At 33.0% G+C, this 23,198-nt stretch overlaps 1 long non-coding RNA gene across 1 annotated transcript in view; it reads left to right on the top strand.

Moving 5' to 3' along the window:
• Window positions 1-17,432, top strand: part of LOC132745079 (uncharacterized) — a 39,998-nt gene extending 22,566 nt beyond the window's left edge. Inside the window, exon 2 of the long non-coding RNA XR_009627786.1 lies at window positions 17,331-17,432. This is a non-coding gene — a long non-coding RNA (uncharacterized LOC132745079). The remainder of the gene's footprint in view (window positions 1-17,330) is intronic.
• Window positions 17,433-23,198: the final 5,766 nt, after the last annotated feature.

Genomic DNA, 23,198 nt, shown 5'->3' with positions numbered 1-23,198 from the left:
GACAATGTTAACATATTGACTTTTCATGAACATTGACTGTTAACATATTGACATTATATTAACATATTGACTTTGTATACACATTGACTTTGTTAACACATTGACAGTGTTAACATATTGACTTTGTATACACATTGACTTTGTTAACACATTAACAGTGTTAATATAATGATTCTGTATACACATTGACTTTGTTAACATATTGACTTTGTTAACACATTAACAGTGTTAATATAATGATTCTGTATACACATTGACTTTATTAACACATAACAGTGTTAACATATTGACTTTGTATACACATTGACTTTGTTAACACATTGACAATGTTAACATATTGATTTGTATACACATTGACTTTGTTAACATATTAACAATGTTAACATATTGACTTTGTATACACATTGATAGACTTTGTTAACACATTAACAATGTTAACATATTGACTTTGTATACACATTAACTTTGTTAACATAATTATTGACAATGTTAACACATTGACTTTGTCATTATACACATTGACTTTGTTAACATATTAACATTATGTTAACATATTGACTTTGTATACACATTGATAGACTTTGTTAACACATTAACAATGTTAACATATTGACTTTGTATACACATTGACTGTGTTAACATATTGACTTTGTGTACACATAAACTTTGTAAACATATAGATGATGTTAACATATTAACTTTGTAAACATATAGATGATGTTAACATATTGATTTTGTATACACATTGACTTTGTTAACATAATTATTGACTTTATATATACATTGACATTGTATTTGACTTTGTTAACATAATTATTGACTTTATATATACATTGACATTGCATACACATTGACTTTGTTAACATAATTATTGACTTTATATATACATTGACATTGTATACACATTGACTTTTTTGTTAACATGATTATTGACTTTATATATACATTGACATTGTATACACATTGACTTTTTTGTTAACATATTGACTTTGTATACACATTGTCATTGTTAACACATTATTATTGTTAACACATTATTATTGTTAACATAAAAGTGCGAGCATCAACAAGTTTAATTTCTTTTTTAGTTTCGACTTTTGAGACAATAATCTTATTTGTAAAAGGCATATGTATACATTTGTAGACATAATTTAGATTATTACAAAATGAATTTCAAGACCAAGAAATAACTGAAATGCTGCATATATACATTTGCTATACTCTTTGTTCTTGTTATTCTGCAGTGTAATCAAAATCTCATGATATTTAAGCTTTTGAAAAAAATCCTCTAATTTGCACATTACATTTGACATTTTCATTTTGAAAACCTCTGCATTTAGTAATTTATCCCTCAATTAGCGCTGCATTGTACTGTTGAATGGCACTAGTTAGCTAAAATTTATGTGATGTTTAATTGGTTTATATTTCTGATTGTAATTTTATTTGTATCTGAGAAGTTTCGTGAAATTTCACTTTGTGCTTGGCAGTTACCATCAATTAATACAGTTAGATTTACATCTTGAAGAAAGATCGTTGTTATAGCTATTGTTTATTTTTGTATAAAATTTCAGAGAGAAAGTTTGAATGACATGTACACAATGCATTGTTACTCTATATAATATTAGCTGGGCTAAATCATTCCCATTGCAAATTTTAAAAGAGAAAGCCTTGAAGGGTTGTATTCATGCTGATACAGATAAACCTCTGTAGAACACCCCTGTGTCAAACAATAACCTCAGTTTGACCTCTGTAGAACAACCCCTGTGTCAAACAATAACCTCAGTTTAACTGCTGTAGAGCAAATATCCTCTTTACAACAACAGTGTCAGTTTTCCGAAAGTAAGACTTCACTATACAGCAACACCCTCTATGCAACAACCAAAATCTTGGTCTCCCTGAAGGGTGTTGCCTTGCAGAGGTTCCACTGTATCTGATATTATTGTTAATGCATTCCTTCTTAACATCACAGCAACTTGACAACAGGTCATTAACTATGTAAGCTGGATGTTCTTGCATATAAAACCTCATGTACATGGGTCTGCATATGTATATATGCACCAAATTGATATCAGTTTTTATCAATCAAGATTTGACAAAACCAAAAAACACACCAAAAACATGTTGTTGGCACAAGATATCTGTTCAGATATTCTTGTCTGAGAAAACTATATTTTTTCTAAGTTTCGGTTTTAAAAGGTAAATTTTTCCACTCTATTTGAATTCTTCAGTAAATTAAAATCTATTTATGATATGCTTAATTACAGCTATAGTGGCTCTACTGGTTTGGTACTTTCACTTGCAATGAGACTCATGCTTCTTGGTATCATTGGAAATCATTGACACGGTTTGCTGGAATAAACTTTAAGTAATGCAATGATAAATTGAATAAAATAGAGCAGAAAGTAAAAAAAATGATAACTTGAAAAATTTTAAACCGGGAAATTTCCCATGTTCCCTGGGTCTGAAAATTTTAAATTAAAAAAGGGTTTTTTAAAATTTTGAAAACCCTGGTTTTTAATGGGGAAAGGGCGGGGGAAATGGGCGGATGGGGGGTGGGGGGCGGGGCGGATGGGCGGGGGGCGTAAACCCGAAATTGGGGTCCGCTCTGAAACTCTTAAACCCCTTTAAAGGGAATTTTGTTTGAAACTTCAGACAAATTTTTACCCATCAAGATGAGTCCCCAGAACGCATTTTTCCGCAGGGCCCTGGCCCCAAGGTAAAAGGGTCAAAAGAAGGACATTAACATTGAAAATCCTGTCCGCTCTGTAACTCTTCAACCCTTTGAAGAATTTTGATGAAACTTCAGACAAATGTTTACCACATCAAGATGACGTGCAGAACGCATGTTCCGCATGGCTGGCTCCAAGGTCAAGGTCACAGTGACATTAACATTGAAAATCCTGTTTACATGATTTTTAACTTGATTTGGCAGTCGTGTCCGCTCTGTAACTCTTCAACCCTTTGAAGAATTTTGATGAAACTTCAGACAAATGTTTACCACATCAAGATGACGTGCAGAACGCATGTTCCGCATGGCTGGCTCCAAGGTCAAGGTCACAGTGACATTAACATTGAAAATCCTGTTTACATGATTTTAACTTGATTTGGCAGTCGTGTCCGCTCTGTAACTCTTCAACCCTTTGAAGAATTTTGATGAAACTTCAGACAAATGTTTACCACATCAAGATGACGTGCAGAACGCATGTTCCGCATGGCTGGCTCCAAGGTCAAGGTCACAGTGACATTAACATTGAAAATCCTGTCCGCTCTGTAACTCTTCAACCCTTTGAAGAATTTTGATGAAACTTCAGACAAATGTTTACCACATCAAGATGACGTGCAGAACGCATGTTCCGCATGGCTGGCTCCAAGGTCAAAGTCACAGTGACATTAACATTGAAAATCCTGTTTACATGATTTTAACTTGATTTGGCAGTCGTGTCCGCTCTGTAACTCTTCAACCCTTTGAAGAATTTTGATGAAACTTCAGACAAATGTTTACCACATCAAGATGACGTGCAGAACGCATGTTCTGCATGGCTGGCTCCAAGGTCAAAGTCACAGTGACATTAACATTGAAAATCCTGTCCGCTCTGTAACTCTTCAACCCTTTGAAGAATTTTGATGAAACTTCAGACAAATGTTTACCACATCAAGATGACGTGCAGAACGCATGTTCCGCATGGCTGGCTCCAAGGTCAAGGTCACAGTGACATTAACATTGAAAATCCTGTTTACATGATTTTAACTTGATTTGGCAGTCGTGTCCGCTCTGTAACTCTTCAACCCTTTGAAGAATTTTGATGAAACTTCAGACAAATGTTTACCACATCAAGATGACGTGCAGAACGCATGTTCCGCATGGCTGGCTCCAAGGTCAAGGTCACAGTGACATTAACATTGAAAATCCTGTCCGCTCTGTAACTCTTCAACCCTTTGAAGAATTTTGATGAAACTTCAGACAAATGTTTACCACATCAAGATGACGTGCAGAACGCATGTTCCGCATGGCTGGCTCCAAGGTCAAGGTCACAGTGACATTAACATTGAAAATCCTGTTTACATGATTTTAACTTGATTTGGCAGTCAAAGGTCATATCATCTTTGGAGGTAATTTAAAAAAGATATGATATATTATTTCATGTCTACTTTGTAACTTGTTTTTCATTATACAGAATTATCAATATAATTATAGTGAACAAATTCTTCTGTGCTGAACTCGTCCTACATTTCTCAACGGATTTTGTTCAAACTTTCACAGAAGCTTTGTCATCAAGCACCCTGGCACATATTGTCGGGGTTTTGTGATTGGATAGTTTTTGACCTAATTATGGCCCTTTGTTTTTTTCCTTATACATAATATTATAGTGAACACTTCTTCAGTGGCAATTCCTCCTACATTATTCATGTTTTACATTGCACATAGTTACATTGTTTGTTGCTTGTATTTGTATTTCAAATACAACATATTTATCTACAATGGTGATAATTGAAAACCTGGTTTCATGGCATTGCCATGTTTCTTGTATGAAATTGCCATGAAACAATATACTTTAGGACATATCAGTATAATCATTGTTGTTATGTACACTGGAACACATTTCATTAATGAACACCATTGTTTCATTTGTGAGAGAATTTAATGTTTATTTCCTTGTTGCTCCCCTGACCCTCATAAAGCAGATACTCCATGTTTGTCTGGTAATTGAATGTTAATCACAAATTATCAGCTGCTGCCTTGACAACCAATAGAACTTTGTGTTGACCAGTAATAAATGTGTACTTTCCCCTTAATTGCAACAATTTTTATGTGTGAGCCATATGTCCATTATGGTGTAGAAATAATCATAATGCTTACATTTAATATCTTCATCCTAAACATCCATTCTATCTTTGATTTGTCCCAGCTGAATTATTAAGAACAGGGAAGAGTTTGAAGTGAAGCTGAAAAGAGTTACAAGTGGACCATGTTGATACAACTGTAAGTCTTTGGGACACAGTCGGTATCAAAGTGGCTTAATGCCATGATCCACAGGGTAAACTACAAAGATCACCACCATATCTAGTCTTCTGTCACACATGTTGGACTGTATGATTGTGTGAGATTCAGGTGATATGATAAGCCCATTTCCATTGGTCAGTTTTTGAGACACCATGGTCAATGTTATTTCATAGATCTGAGAATTTTATGGTCACAGGTTATAATGGTTTTGAAATATCTGCAGTGTGGTCTGTAAGTAAAGATGGCATTGATCACTAGTTGGACTAGGATACCAATTGGTCATTCTAATTTCATCTATTATGTATGGATTGATAGTTTTATGGCCGGTGTGTAATGCACTCCTGGATATATAAAATGGCATTTTTATTGCCTGGCTACTGGGACAATTTGAATTAGCACATGCTGATAACAACCAATGATGGATTTTAGTATACTTTCCAACTGACTGATGAACCTTTTAGTGTGTTCTCTCTGGTGGTGTTTGAAATATAAGTTTTAAATATTAGCTTTAAAATATAGTCATTATTTCAGCATAGATAGTACAGGTTGATTGGTTATAGTTAATGTTAAAAAAATTATATAAACATGAAATAAGATCATTGCATTAACATTTATAATAATAAGTAAGTATTGCTTTAGGTTGACTGCTTTATTGTCATATGATTGGAAAACTAATTTAAAAAAGGTAATTAGCTCAAATTAAGATCAACAATTAAACTGTGACTTCTGAATATCAAAAATATAGGTCATTTAAAAACAGAATAAACCAAAAGGGGGATCATGCCAAAGTTGAATTTAACCTTATAATTATTTCATGTTTATATCATTATATTAAAGGTGATGTCTAATATTAAAGGTGATTAACCTTTTCAAGTTAATGAGAAAAAAATAAATAAAAACAAATAGGTATGTATTGTTTAAAGATCAAAGGTAATGATGTGGGCAGACTTACTAGTTCAGCATGTATAAGTTACCTAATTATCACACATGGCTTGTGGTGTTGTCTAAAGGTATTGTAACTAATGTTCTCTTAATCTTTCATGATAATATAGTTCACCTGAACTCTTGTCTAAAGGTACTGGTTTTAATGTGTTCATTATAGAAACATGTAAACAAATGAGCCGCGTCATGACAAAACCAACATAGTGCGTTTGTGACCTGAGCATATATCCAGACCAGCCTGCGCATCTGCACAGTCTGATCAGGATCCATGCTGTTCGCGATCCATGCTGTTTGCTATCAGTTTCTCTACTTGCTATAGGGTTTGTAAGCGAACAGCATGGATCCTGATCAGACTGCGCAGATGCGCAGGCTGGTCTGGATCCATGCTGGTCGCAAACGCACTTTGATGACGCGGCTCAAATAATGGTGTCACACTTTAATGGAAAGTGTCATTTAGGAACATGACTGCTTGAGAACCAGATTTCCAATCACTTTGTCTCCTTCTGTGACCAAATGAGCTCTTTGTCAGGAAAGGTTCATAAGTCAGTTGGAAAGTTTTATGCATGAATAAAATGTGTAAGCTAGTTCAGACTGCCAGTCAAAGCCGGACATATGTGCGTTGGTTTCTTTTATTCAAAATTGATAGGTTCCCAATGTCAGGTATTTGTCTTGTTTGCATCGTTGCTGACCAGTGAATCTGATTCACCACCAAACTTAATGTGCCTCCATGACGTGAACATTTGAATGGTAAGTGTACCGGGCATTTCTTTTTCCTCTTACTTGAATATTTACCGTATGTCTGTAAAATGACCATATTATTCCTTATTCAGTGAAGAAAAGGAACTTAAGCAGCAATGGGAACAACTTCCATCATTTATTAAACTTCTTGTCTGTTTATTGGCTATCCAGCAAGGTGTGACTGATCCAGTATGTTTTTGTCCAATGGCACTGTCTGTTAAGTTATTCTTCCTGAAATGTTTCATAATATTATTAATGATAAGGATAATCAATGGTTTTCTCTGCTTGGCACTGTTAAAAAATAGCAAGGTTAGATTTTTCGAACACATACTGTGTAAAGGTATTAAAATTGATGCTTAATTGTACACTTTGTACTTAAAATAATTTTTATGTTGAACGAACCCACAAAATTAAAATAATTGTCATTTCATGCTGTAGAACTGTTGCAATATATGTTTTGAGAAAATAAAGTACTTGTTATAATTATACAAAGCATTAAACTGTTGTCATGAAGATAATTGTTCAGTTACTAATTAGACCTTGACATAAAAGACTCTCCTAATTTATGTGTTTGTGAATTAGGAAAGCAACATGTCAAATACAGGGCATGTTAATTGTTCATTGACACTGTGAGAGTAAAAGGTAATAGTCATCTAATATTGTCAGTAAGTAAAAGGCATGTGACCTTTATACAGATTACTATAGTCCATTGCCACAGTAAATTAAAACAGGAAACAAATTAACCCCTTATATCTTCTTTGCCTCTCAAAAACACAATGGATTGTGAAACATGGGATGGTTGAGCACTTGATTTGTTAAACATTAGATGGGCTACCTTTAACCACTGTGGCTGCTGGTAGTATATTTTGATTAATCAATTGTTTTAGGAAGTCCATTCATACAGATGATAAGGTTATTCTCTCAATGTATAAGCTATTGGAATGGTGTTGATAAAAGATCAGTAGGGAAAATATTTTACTGATCAATCACAAAATGAATCTTTGAACAAAATTTTAGATCAGTGGATAAAATACATATCAGTGGATGAAAAGACGGAGAAAATCTTGTAAAAGAAAGAATGTTTGTTAAAGTATCTGAGGAAATAATTAGAAACACAATTTTTCGGTTAAGTGTGTTATAATAGTAATGCTGGAATAGAATATGTTTTGACTGTGTTTGTAGTGTTGAGTATGTAAAAATGTAAGAATGGATTTCTAATTCATAGTGTTTTTTTTGTATCATTGTATGTAATTGAAGGAGGAGTCGGGTTTCGGATTTAAGATTTGTGAAAGTTTTTGTTTTTAATGTTTTGAAAATGGATTATTTGATATGAGTTTCTCATGTTGCGATAAGAAATTTTAATTGTGGGCGTGTTGTTTAAATGTTATTTATAATATAAAGATAAGTGAATTGAAATTTTAATGTTTGATTCTTTAAGTTTGAATATAATTTTAAGTACATCGATCATCTAATAGTGTAATTTTCTTAATTATCAAGCAAGGCTAATTCATATTCAGATATTAAAATTTATAAGGTTGTTTAAATAAATAATATATATATGTGAATTTTGTATTGATGGCAGAATGTATATCATAATATAATGCATGTTCAGTTGATTCTTGGATTACCAAACACTTACGCTTTGGGACAGTAAGATTGTAAAGTTTGCATTAAGTAAACCCCTTGTGTCCTTAGTCTAATTCCCTCCCCCTTTAAAATTTAGACATATCCCTCTCGATTTTGGTGCCAAAGCCACAATTTTGACCAAGCATAATTATACTCATACTGTGACCTTTGAGGATGTTTTAAATAATGATTCAAGGGTTAAGGGGAGCGGTGGCCTAGTGGTTAAGGTGTCTGTCTCTCAACCCAGAGATCATTGGTCGAGCCCTACTCGTGTCACGACCATGTTTCTCCATATGACACCAGTACTGGTTGGTTCCAGGAAGCAGACTCGAAAGTGATTAATATAAGTTGCAAGAACTTGTTTCGCAATCGCGCTTAAATAAATACGTTTAAACCAATGATTCAAGGGTTACTTTCGCAGCAGTAATGATCTATCATAAGAACACTTTGATGAGGCCTTGTATTTTAAGTATATATCCAATTTTAGTGTTTTGACAATGTCATTTCCTTAAACTAGGCATTGAAGGGATCAGGGGTAGTCTTGCAGTGGTTAACTGTCTCCATAACTCAGTCCATGGGTCATGGGTTTGAGTCAAATTTGTGTCATAGTTATGTTTTCTCACTTGATACTTATGAAATTGCGAAGATCAGAAAGTGATAATTGAATTAAGTTGCAAGAACTAACACAGGAAGTTGACATGAATATAATGTTTCAACTAAACTAGGGAGTCATGTCAGTCATTTAATACACATATTCAGCAGGAAAAGGTAATAGCAGAATTGCCAGGGTTGTCTATGTAAATTGAGCAGTCTAGTGATATATAAGTACAAGCAATTTGAGTCTTGCCAGATTGTATTTACAGACTAGCCAGTGGCTATATAATGTATGCTAACTAGTGGCATAATATTACTGGTATAGTTTAGACTAAAGGTTCTCTCAAGTAATTACTAATTATCCACAGCATTCATATGATGCCACAGAAGATTTAGTCACAACATCCATTATACTGTTAACACTAAAATATTGCTTTTGCTTTAAAGGCCCTTTATTCCCAAACAGTTCCTAAAAAATTCTTTATAGTTTTAGTGACCTGTTATTGGGTACAAAAAGTTACTCATTGGCAAATTACCTGAACCCTCTTTTGCTTCTGTTGATTTTTTTTGGATACATTAACAGTTATAGTGATTAAATATTTTGTATGGATTAGTCAAAATTAATACTACTGTGTTTATATTTTGCTACTTTTATGACACATAATTCATTGACAGTATTAAAGAAAAAAATATCAATTAATTTCTGAGGAACAAAAATTAATGTGCCTTTAAAGAATGTATAGGCATTATCCATAGCATTAGACAAAACACACCTTTTTGATTGACATATGAAAATATCATGTTTGTCAGGTTTCAGAGTGCTGATTTTAGAAGCAACCTGTTTCAGTTGATTTTATGTATTTAAGTGCTTAGAGATATATGTAGTGCAAATCTTAAGATACAATTAATTCTCTTGAAGTTGTAAAACAAAAGTATCAAGTAATCAGTTTCATATTATATTTAAGTTTTATTGTTAACAAATCAGGGCACCACTGAAGATTGTTTGTAAGCCTTAAAAAGATAATAGAACAAAAAACCCTCGAAACACAAATTACTCCATTCCAGTAGAAATATTAGGCCAAAAGCACCATTACAGGCAGGACTTTGGATCCAAATATTTAAATTTTAGTCAGAGTTAAATTTTTAAGTGCCGGGGTCAATCAAACTTGTGACACCCTGGATTTTGTAGTAAGGTGAGACAGTTGTGTTACCACTGGACTGCTCCAGTTCATGCATGCACCCCTCTCTTAGTCAGTTGGACGATGAATATACATGCACTGGTGAAACTGAGGAAGCCAGATTTAATCTGGATAAGAATCTTTATTGTACTAAGATCAGTGTATGATAGTTTATATCTTCAGATATAGTTATTTTGTATACAGGCATCAGATATTAATATAGATAAAGATAGGGATAATGTTTAGCAGAAAATTATATCATTATTAATGGGCGAGGGCACACTCACTGCTAACTAAGTTATAGTCAGTTCAAATGGAGGATTATAATGTGAAAGGCATGCAGGAGTAAAGTTGATGTGGACAGATTGCAAAATGCTCAAGATTTGCCACTATTGTTTTTTGTGTTTAATTAATAAGTGGCTTCTGAGTGAAAGAGGCATTTTTAAGATGTTAATGTATTTTGTGTAAAATAGGTTTTTGACTTCATTTCCATCATGGAGTTTTGATTTTGTGGATTATTAAAATATAACAAAGCCAGTTGAAAAGTACGGAAGTGTTAACCTAGGCACAGAAGTGGGATATTATGTCTGAGAATTAATTAATCTTTTCAACAGTTCTTTATACCTAAATTTTATAGCAACTTTTATCTGTTTTCCATTTAAAAGCACATTCATTCTTAATGAACTACTGTTTTAGATTTGATGCATATTCTATAGAAACTAAAGAATATGCTGTTGAAACTAAAGATTATTGTAGAAAGGTTACATTAATTTTTCATTGTATTTCTTCAGACATACCCACAAATCAAATAAAAAAGCACTTCTGTAACTTGTAACAAGAAGTTGCAAGTTCCTGGAGTCATGTAACAGAAAAACATGAATATTTAAAAGTCAGGATGTGCTTCATTTATAATTTATCAATTTTCTGGTTATTACTATACCAGCCATAAGCTAGGTCTACTTGATTGTTTGTTTATTTTAGATGAAAGTTTTTGACCTTTTGCTGATCGGTTTTTCTGGATTTAAATCTTAGATTGTTATCAATGAAAAATGTTGTAACTTTGAAAGGAATACGTATAAGACAGTATAAAGTGTCCGTTGACCACCTGGATTTAGCTTTAAGCTCCTGTTTAATATAGAGATATGGCAAGAGATAAAGAGTGGATTTTCCAAATTATGCAGTGATTTTGTACTCCTTAAATGAAGCTATGGAATTAAAGTGACAGCTCCTTGTGTGAAATCTTTAGTCAATTTGTGATAATCTATTTTCAAGAGATTTACAATAGAATTTGATATATAGCTGATTCATGAAGCTGTATTTCATAGAGTAAAGAGGTCATGAAAAGTTGAGAATTATTAACAATTAGCTCATACAAGAAACACTTATTGTCTAATTGTTTACTTTCCAAGAAATGATACATTTTAAGGATCCTGTGAAAATGTTTCTAGGAGTTATTGACAAAACAGATTGACATAAGTATAACAAAATGTATCACTAAAGTGACATATAGCTATTGCAAGGGATGATATAAAAAAATAATGAGGTCGGCTAAGTTTGGATCTTTACCCGTGATAAGCCCCGGCTGCCCTTATCATGAGTGGGTGGGGCGCCGTGTAGCCTGGAAAATGTACGGATTACATAATCAACATCATCATAGAAAGTAAGTTATGTTTCTATGCCTTATTCTCTTTTGATATCTTCTTGAATATCAGTGAGTATGCATGCACACTTGTTAGTAATTTATGTATGGACAAACCAAATTCTTCAAGGAACATTAAGATGTTTTATGTGAGTTAACCTAATAGCTCACATAAATTTATGAAAATCATTTGAAATACATTGTAATGGAAGGATGAACAGATTTGGTCTGATTCTGGCTTTTGCCCAGTGAGTGAATCATCTTATATTACCAGTGAAAGCTATATGTTTGCCATAATTATGTGATATCTTTGGATTAAAAAAAAAAAATTGTTCATCAGAATTAAGTGGAAGGATGTTTGTGATCATGACTGTCCCAGATAAATAGTTATAATTAGGTTAATTTGATAATTACTTTACTGTTTTAATATTGGAATAATTCAGCTATAATGCCCTCTTGCAACTTAGTCATTTTGGATCTGACATGAAAAAAAAATGTTGTATTAAAATGAGCGCTATGTCTCTGAGTTTATCAGAATATTTTCAATATAGCACATTTTTTGTGTGCTATAAGCTGTTTCAGTAACTATAAAAATAAAATAGGTCACCCCACATTCAATCTGAGATAATTATAATATTTCAAACCTGCTACAAACATAAATTTAAGTTAAACAAAGGCAGTTAAGGTTGGTTTGAAAGTCTCAGGAGACGACTGTTCTTAACAGTCAATCATCTAAACTTTTTAAACAAATTTGAGCATGACAAGGTTTTTTTTTCCAGGTTGTATTTTGTAATGTATCTCACATTGCAATTTGTAAATTTAGAACAGCTACTCAAGGATTTGTAGAAAATTTAGAAACACTAGGAAAACGTGATTAACATTTAAATGAGTTTTTTGATTGTTCAGCTGTTACCTGAGTGGGTTAAGATTCATTTACTTTGGGTCTAATCTTTCCTGCCTAGTATCATCTGGATTAAAAACAAGCTGAGACTAAATTTATTCCATTTTCTTGAAATGAAGAACATTGTATGAAAATAACGAAGAAAGTATGTGTTAAATTACATATCAAGATGCAAATTGCAGAGGCTGCTGAATGCACTAGAGCTCACAGGGAGATGTTTGGTCTAGTTGACGTCAAATGGGTTTTCACCGTTTTGTCATTGTCACTCATTCATGCAACTTGTTACTGTGGGTTTGAAACCCACAAGGAATAATGTAGAAATATTTCACATTCATGAGGAAGCTTATATCTTGCTGTGACAGGTGGAAGGTCAAATGTCAACCAATTAAACCACAGCATTCTTATAGTCTGTCTTGGTCACTAAATTAGCTAGAATGTTGCTATTGTCACAGGATGTAAAAATGTGCAGCCACACGAGGACTCGAACCTGGGACCCTCGGAATACCTTTACTGGCTGCTTACACATATTCTTCGTAAATAGTGATCAGTTCTAAACCATGACATACTCCTCCATCCTCGAATTTTTCAGGGTTACAGGGCAATGCTAATGGTCCCCCATTTGGTGCCAAATATCAGAGGATGAGAAAAATATGCAGTCACACTGGGACTTGAACTTGAGGGGCCATCTGAATACCATTCCGCGTCTCTACGACTGAATACACATTTTCTCCCCTAAATAATGAACAGTTCTAAACCATGAAACACTTTTGTTACATATAACCTTCATAAATATAATTACAACCTCTGACAACATTGACTGCATCAGGGATTTTTTTCTTTGGCTGGCAGTGGTCTAGAGCATTGATTACTAATGCTAATGTAGGCTTGAGGATGCAAGTTTGAATCCCAGCCACGACAGGATCTAATTTTGAATTTGTCATGCATTTGCATCTTTCTTTTATAAACTAGATTAAATGTTGAACTAAAATGTTCAAGACTTGATTTATTTGACCTAATCAATGTCATTCTGCAATCTTAAACTCAACTAAAATAAACAAAGCTTAGGTTAAATGTTGTCTTACAGTTCTGATATATATATGAGCCACGTCATGACAAAACCAACATAATGGGTTTGCGACCAGCATGGATCCAGACCAGCCTGCGCATCCGCGCAGTCTGATCAGGATCCATGCAGTTTGCTATCAGTTTATCTACTTGTAATAGGGTTTGTAAGCGAACAGCATGGATCCTGATCAGACTAAGCGGATGTGCAGGCTAGTCTGGATCCATGCTGGTCGCAAACGCATTACGTTGGTTTTGTTGTGGCGCGGCTCATATACATAGCATATAAAATTGGTCATTGTTTTAAATTTCTAACAAGTGGATCAATGGTAGCTTTATTTTATGTGGTTATGTTATCTTTATTAATATTCATGGTTTATGATCTCCATTATGGTATTATATGCCTTGAACATTACTACCATATTGCAGATTTCTATAATGGGGTTTGGATAATTATGTATTAATGAATATAGATGCGTGATGAGAATTTGGAAGATGTTATGGTTGAGAAAATGAAACATCAATTGGTTATTTATAAACAGTGTTGTTAGAGGCATGGAAAATGTATAATTATGGGTTAAGATCTGAAAGGAACTATTCAAAAAGATTGTACAAATTCTAAGCATGAATTTTACAATTTCATCTGATTTTAGATCTTGGCTTTTCTTGGTGCAATCTGAGTGAAACAGAATAATATAAGAAAGTAACATATTGTACTAAGCATTTGCAGATGTGTTTTTTTCTCTTTAAACATGCATACATAGTTCCTAATTAAGCTCCATTAAAGAAATGGCAGCTATTTTGAGGGCTGTTATTGAATAAATTTATATATATATACATGTATTAAAATATTAGGTTAAGTGTCAAACTCTATTATTGTAGCACCAATATCAACATATCAGTTTACCTGAAGAAAAATTGATTGTGAATATATTGAGATTGACCAAAATGGCAAATAAGGGAGGTAATGCATGTTATATGAAGAGTGTATGGTTCTTGCAAGACGTTCAATACTTTTGTTTGTAATGACACTGTTTGTCTTCCATGTAGTCATATTATCATGTTACATCTATAGAACATGCAATGCCCATGCAAGATACTAGTTAATGATGAGCCACATCAAACCCTCAAGGGGTTTCTTGTATAGATAAGAGGGTCATATTGTAATTAATGATAGAATCATTAGAAATTCTGCAAATTGTATATGATATGGCCTTAAGGCTACTTCTGGCATATTGCTGGAAATTTGCGAGGGAATTTGTAAATAGAATGATGCTATTTTGATCCTTCTTGATTTGATGACATAATTATTGTTTGTTTTAACTGAATGTGTTTCAATTTATTATAAATGACCTTTTTTAAAGAAAGGTCATGAAAAAACATTATATCTTTGTTGGAAAATTTTAGAAGATCACAGAGTATTTGAATTTTGATTTAATTACATAATGCAATGATTATTCAGACTGAATGATATAAATTGTATCTTGCAAGCATATAATTTGCTGATATGTATTACAATGCAACTGTTTCACAAGTAAATGCTAAAAAATTGGCCTGCCTTGAGGTTAGGGGGAGCTGGGTTCATGGAAATATCCATGATGTTTTTCTCAATGGTTAAAGACTCAAACAAAGACTCAAAGTCTTACTGCACCACTGTTATGTAAGTTTTAGCTTGACTATTCCAAGAAAATAATCATAGGATTTTCATTGAAACCTTATCACTCAATTATCAGTACTTTGAAAAATTTCTACTGAGTTATACTTGTTGCATGATCTGAATTGTTTGATCTGATCAGGCAAGAATTTACTGGTAAGTTACCTATAATTACTGGTTAGTTATCCAGAATTACTGGTTAGTTATCCAGAATTACTGGTTAGTTATCCAGAATTATTGGTTAGTTATCTAGAATTACCGGTTAGTTATCTATAATTACTGGTTAATATCTATAATTACTGGTTAGTTATCCAGAGTTACTGGTTAGTTATCCAGAATTACTGGTTAGTTATCTATAATTACTGGTTAGTTATCCAGAATTACTGGTTAGTTACCAGAATTACTGGTTAGATATCTATAATTACTGGTTAGTTATCTATAATTACTGGTTAGTTATCTATAATTACTGGTTAGTTATCTATAATTACTGGTTAGTTATCCAGAATTACTGGTTAGTTATCTATAATTACTGGTTAGTTATCCAGAATTACTGGTTAGTTATCTATAATTACTGGTTAGTTATCCAGAATTACTGGTTAGTTATCCAGAATTACTGGTTAGTTATCCAGAATTACTGGTTAGTTATCTATAATTACTGGTTAGTTATCCAGAATTACTGGTTAGTTATCCAGAATTACTGGTTAGTTATCTATAATTACTGGTTAGTTATCTAGAATTACTGGTTAGTTATCCAGAATTACTGGTTAGTTATCCAGAATTACTGGTTAGTTATCCAGAATTACTGGTTAGCTATCCAGATTACTGGTTAGCTATCCAGGAAAGCCAGTAAGGTGGATGGACCATTGAGATATGACAAAAACATGTGTTAAAATCAGTGTTTAAACAGAACAAACAGACAAGTTGGTGGTTACAAGTTAAGCCACACTGGTTTAGATTTTTAAGGATCATTTTAAAAGTAAATGTATAGATAATAGATAGGAAGTTTTTTGCAAGTTTAAAGTTTTTACCACCTGTGTGTTTGTAATTAATGACGTCTGCTTCTAACAAATGTCTTCTGCTGACTACCAAATGTCTTCTGCAACTAATAAATGACTGCACAGTATCTGAAAGATTGTATGCAGATGTCAGTTCTAAGAATACATAGAAATTATCAAAGAAAAGTAAACCAAGGTAATTAGGAGATAAAAACACCTACCAAAGTTTCAAGTCTTGATGTTTGATATTAATTACTATTTGAGGATGCTTTAAATGAATGGGATGGGGTGGGGGTATTCAAAATTGTAGTGATACATGGAGGAATTAAAATGAAACATCATAGAAATGTTCACCATTATGAGAAGCCAGGCCTCCAGGTCAAAAGTCAAGGTCACACTTAGAGGTCATTGAAAAACGTTTTTCTGGTGCAAAACTTCTACATGCATAGAAGGATTTCAATATAACTTGGCACAAATGTTCACTATTGTGAGGCAAAATTTAGGTCCTTGCGGTCAAGGTCAATGTCACACATAGGGGTCAAAGTTCAGATAAAAATAATTATGAAAATGTGTATTGGGACCATTTAGTCATCATTTATTGAGGGATTGAAATACAAATGGTCATTATCATGACTACTGGTGTAAAACATGTAATTTAGATTAATATATACAAGGTCAAGGTCACTAAAGATGATAAAATATATCATATAGGGGTCAAAGTTCAGATGAAAAAATCACTAGAGATGATAATATATCCAGATATTTTCCAGGTATTGCCCAGAGCATATCTCCTATATGCATATCTATAATGCCCACAACTCTGTCAAAAGCTTCTGTGACGGGCGTATATAATGTGACAATGTTGCCCTTGTTTTTTATTCAGTCAGGTCCAAATGCTCTAAGCATCCCTTAGAAAAGGTATTTTATGACCTTGAGATAAATTTTGGTTACCATGGTGAATAAACTTATATTTTGATGTTTTTATTTGTTTATTTTCAGATGGGAGTGGGTGGAGATAATAGAACCCCGAACACGGGAACACATGTACGCAAACCTCACCTCCGGAGAATGTGTCTGGGACCCGCCACCTGGTGTCAAAATGTAAGTAAACTTTTGACATTTAAATTGCTGTAACTGTAATGTATTCACTATTGTACATATGATATGTGAGAGTTAAACCTGAACACCTACTGTATTGACAATGTATCGAAGGAGACTCTCCACACATGTACGTCTCTTTGGAACACTATTCTGTTCCCTCACATTTTACAATAATCGGTGACACTTAAAACTCTATTTTTTGCTTGATTTAATGGGTATGATTTCATCCATTAGTAGTAAGAATATGGGGCAACAACTCAATGTTTTATTTTCAACCCATTAGTCTTAGATCACTAAACCTGATTTGTATTCTATGTTATATATAGATGCTATCTGTAATAAATAATGAATTCCCCTTGGGAATCATCACATTTATGAAGAATAAATATTGCAAAACCGAAGAAAATAATAGCGAAAACATGATTGCAACAATGAAAATACATTAATACATTAATAATAATTAACCTTATTATCTCCTCTAGAGATTCTTTTACCCATTGTATGAACATATTTATTACTAAATCCCAGGATTATGTGAAATAACTCTTCTTTTTTTCTCAAGAGAGTACATAAGTAGAACGAAGGTCTAAGTTTCATTGCAAAAGAGCTATTTGTTCATATGTTCATACAAAAAATGAAGAGTTTTTAATAGTCTCTAAGCTTAAGTATTCACACATGTTGAAAATACCTGGCAAAAATATTTTGCGTTTTTCGTGCTTATTTTAAAGCATTTTTCATTCCTATTCTCTTAGTGTAACAGTCACTTCCTGTTAAAATGAAGTGATATCTTTTTTTACCTCCAAAATTTTGATCAGGTTTTTAGCCTTCCATTTTGATGAAGAGTTGATAAAATTTCTCTTAACTGATGAACTTTTATGGATTAGTGTCCATTTTACAAGTTTCCTGCTTTCAAATTAAACTGATTTTGACATTAATATTTGACAGTGATGTATGAATCCAGAAGTAAGACAGGTTTGACCTATACTGCACTCTACTAAACATCTACCTATTTCCTCAGCTGTCTGTGAAAATCCTTATTTTAAACATTTTGTTGGATATTTTTGTGGATTTTTAACCTTATGAAAGCGTGTAAAAATTATTGTTGCTACTGTTAAATAGTGGGATTTCTTGTTAAGATTCTGATAAGGTTGGCCTTTATCAGGCATTGAAATTGTAATGGTGTGCTAATTTTGCTTTTCTATGAGATTATAATAACCTATCAGAAATATAGCAAAAAATGTGGAATATGTAAATGAAATACTGTTGAAGATGAAAACCATTACAGAATCAAGGTAAATTATATTTATTTACTGTATTTATAATATCATTTAAATAGAATGGCTGAGGGGGAAGCTATATAGTGAAAGATCTGCTGTTGTGGTTTGATAGATGCCAATTGTGGATATATCTCCACTTAATACTGGTTTTATATTGTTGTTACATGCTTGTAATTGCTACAGGCAGCCAGTATAATTCCTGAAATGTGTGAAGTTTTGTCTGAATCAAATATTGTGAATTCCTCAGCAAATTGTACCTTTGAGTTGAAGAAAAAGTGTGTATAATTATGTTACCTTGAAGTTTTTTGGCAAAAGTTGAATCTGATGGCTTCTGGGGTTGCAACATCATGAATAGGTAACAGTCTGATTGCTTTGGAATTGTGCAATTTTGAAAAGATTTTGCTGATTATTGAATTAATTTATGATGGACCCACAGCAGAGATGTCCAGGCAATATGTTTATCTTCATTCAATTTAAGCCTTCATTCTGATGAGTTGTTTTAACTCTAGGAGGTCATGATGATATAAGATCCTCCCATTAAAATTATTGTTTTTTTTTCCTCTTCACCTGATTTCAGTTAAATTCTTTATCTCGAACAATGTTTCACTTAATTTACATGCACATTTATTTCATTAAATTCAGGTGCAAAAAGATGTTAGAGAACAGATAATCAAATTGACTTCATTGAAGAAACATGTTTCCTTTCCACCTTTAAGATTTTTTTTTTGGGGGGGTGGGGGGTGCTCCATTCAATCTTCATATCAGCAATTTATTTTCAGACTAAATGTAGTGAAGGAAAGAAGGAAAAAAACCTTTCCGTTCAATCTAAGTAGATGTTGTTTGATGAATGAAGAAAATACCTGTATGATAAGACAAAGCGTCAAATTACTCACAATTTTGCTGGTTAACTTCTGATGAAATAAAGGTTATCTTTTATTCATTTATGACTTGTCTGAAGATTATGTTTTCTTACTGTGATAGATTTATCATCTTAAAGTATGATTAAAACATTCATAATTAAACAAACTGGCGAGCCAGGAATATGTCAAAATTTTATGTTTTATTAATTAAAGACACGGCTGAAGATCTGTTTAAAATTGCCTAATTAATGTGATCTACTGATTTGAAATTTCATTGTAGTTTTTAATAAAAGTCGGACAGATATGTACTTTAACCTACACAGCTGAATTTCTTAAATGGACTAGTCCAGCTTCCATTTTTGGAACTGTCCATTATCAATTTTGGAGCAGTCAAGATACAGATTTGAAGTTGGTAGAGCATGGTTAGACTGCTTGGATGTGCAGACTGACTTGGCTCTATACTATAACAGGTGGCAATGACTAATCACATTTGGGGCCTCAGCAACGTTAATTTAAAGAGTCAGTGAGCATGATAGAGTTGCATTTCAAATACATTCACTAATGTCCGCACGATGTGTAAGAATTTGAATCTTGCAGTGTGTTTTAAATGATTGTGAAAATTAATGATTGAATTGCAAAACTTTATAAAGACCATGAATCTTCTTTGAAAGAATGAACATCTTTGAGGAGGAAAGATGACCTCATCTTTGAGGAGGAAATAAAGAAAAAATTGAACCGCATTATTGAGTGAATAGATCATTTTTGAACAAAAGTCACTCTTTTGTTACAATAATGATGTTGAGGTGAATTATAGTCCTACTGGACAAAAGTCTTTGCACACTGAAATGATTTGATGGACAAGAGCAAATGTCTACACATTAAGTCATGGTGGACAAAAGTCTTCCCATACAAGACTGGTAAGGTAGGCAACAAGCCCTACTCCTTTTCTAAGGTGGGCAACAAGCCCTCCTGAGTATAAGTCTTCCTCCACATAACAAAAATGTTAAGGTGCCAGCAAAAATCAACCTGTACAAAATCATGTACCAACCTTAATCCAAGTTGTCCTTGTAATATCTGCTGTGTAAACTCTAATGAAAAGAATTGCAAAAAAGTAACTTATTAATATGGCATGGTTGGTCTTTAACAAGGAATGTTTTAGATAATTTATAATTAAAATGCTCCTTTCAAACTTTTACGAGAAATTTATTTTCAATTAGATATTCAAATAATTTATGTACATGTATTATGTGATGATTAATTCAATTCACATTTGGTTTTATACATATTTACCATAAATACATGTGTTTTTAGAAATGTGCATTTCAAAACATACATTTGTTGTTGAAAAGTGAGTCTATCTTAGTGATAAATGAAAAATAAATGTTTGAATGTATATAAAACGATCTTCTGAATGTTATACATTAGTCATGATAAATAATGACTTGCTAAGGTGCTTTTTCTGCCATTGGTCAGCCGCAGCATTTCCCTGTAGTAATTGACCAAACTCTAACTCTTAACCTGTTCATGGAACCAAAACTGATTATAATTTAAGCCACCAGTATTATGCCAGGCCAGCCTGTACATCTGTGCAGTCTAAGTTGAAACATTGCACTTTATATATTATACCAGGTAATATTTTAGGAACCCACATACATAAAGTTTATCATCTTTTTCTTGAGATATAGCATTGGTCAAATTTGCTTGATATGTGGTCTAAGAACAGAAACATCACATTTCAGTATTAAGATATTATGCAATGAAAAAACATCTTTAGTATTGTTTCTTTTGCATTCTTGTGAAGATTCTTTTCTCCAATTTTGACCTGAAAATTGTTGTGTTAAAGTGTGCCTGTGGGGGCATGTGTTTCTAAAATGCATGTGCTGTCAATTACCTCTGAATTATTCCTGTGAAAACATCTGCTTTCTCCCTTGAAGGGTAAAGAGATTGATGAGCCGTATGGTAGAGGATTTTAGTCTTTTTTCTGGTGCATACAGTATGGTAGATGCATTTTCTGTGCAGGTTGTAATACAGAAAACTCTGAAGTAAAAAATATCGGGCATGGTATGTCTTTGATGATGGAAGAATGTTATGTAAGAATGGTGGGATTTTTTCTAAGAAGAAATGAATGAATGAACAAATTATTATCCTAAGTTTTGATGTAGTAATTGATACAAAAAGCTTTTATATTTTCATTAGGAATAGCAGGTTAACAATTATTTTGTAGCCAATATATAAAAATCGGCAAAATCACTTGCTTGTAAAAATGTAGGTTGTATCCTTATAATAATGGTATTCTTTCATGTGATATGATTCCCCTACCAGTATGTCCCCATAATAACTGTATTCTTTCATGTGATGTGATTCACCTTCCAGTATGTCCTCATAATAACTGTATTCTTTCATGTGGTATGATTCACCTACCAGTATGTCCTCATAATAACAGTATTCTTTCATGTGATGTGATTCACCTACCAGTATGTCCTCATAATAACAGTATTCTTTCATGTGATATGATTCACCTACCAGTATGTCCTCATAATAACGGTATTCTTTCATGTGATGTGATTCACCTACCAGTATGTCCTCATAATAACAGTATTCTGTCATGTGATGTGATTCACCTTCCAGTATGTCCTCATAATAACAGTATTCTTTTATGTGATGTGATTCACCTACCAGTATGTCCTCATAATAACGGTATTCTTTCATGTGGTATGATTCACCTACCAGTATGTCCTCATAATAACTGTATTCTTTCATGTGGTATGATTCACCTACCAGTATGTTCTCATAATAACAGTATTCTTTCATGTGATGTGATTCTCCTACCAGTATGTCCTCATTATAACAGTATTCTTTTATGTGGTATGACTCACCAACCAGTATGTCCTCATAATAACGGTATTCTTTCATGTGATGTGATTCACCTTCCAGTATGTCCTCATAATAACAGTATTCTTTTATGTGATGTGATTCACCTACCAGTATGTCCTCATAATAACAGTATTCTTTCATGTGATGTGACTCACCTACCAGTATGTCCTCATAATAACGGTATTCTTTCATGTGATGTGATTCACCTACCAGTATGTCCTCATAATAACGGTATTCTTTCATGTGATATGATTCTATTACCAGTATGTCCTCATAATAACGGTATTCTTTCATGTGATGTGATTCACCTTCCAGTATGACCTCATAATAACAGTATTCTTTCATGTGATATGATTCTATTACCAGTATGTCCTCATAATAACGGTATTCTTTCATGTGATATGATTCACCTACCAGTATGTCCTCATAATAACGGTATTCTTTCATGTGATATGATTCACCTACCAGTATGTCCTCATAATAACTGTATTATTTCATGTGATGTGATTCACCTTCCAGTATGTCCTCATAATAACTGTATTCTTTCATGTGATGTGATTCACCTACCAGTATGTCCTCATAATAACAGTATTCTTTCATGTGATATGATTCACCTACCAGTATGTCCTCATAATAACGGTATTCTTTCATGTGATATGATTCACCTACCAGTATGTTCTCATAATAACAGTATTCTTTCATGTGATGTGACTCACCTACCAGTATGTCCTCATAATAACGGTATTCTTTCATGT

The sequence above is a fragment of the Ruditapes philippinarum genome, unplaced genomic scaffold, assembly GCF_026571515.1.
Source record: "Ruditapes philippinarum isolate M1 unplaced genomic scaffold, ASM2657151v2 ctg10395_1_1_1_1, whole genome shotgun sequence".
NCBI classification, from domain to species: domain Eukaryota; kingdom Metazoa; phylum Mollusca; class Bivalvia; order Venerida; family Veneridae; genus Ruditapes; species Ruditapes philippinarum.
This window is presented reverse-complemented; position numbering and strand designations above follow the sequence as displayed.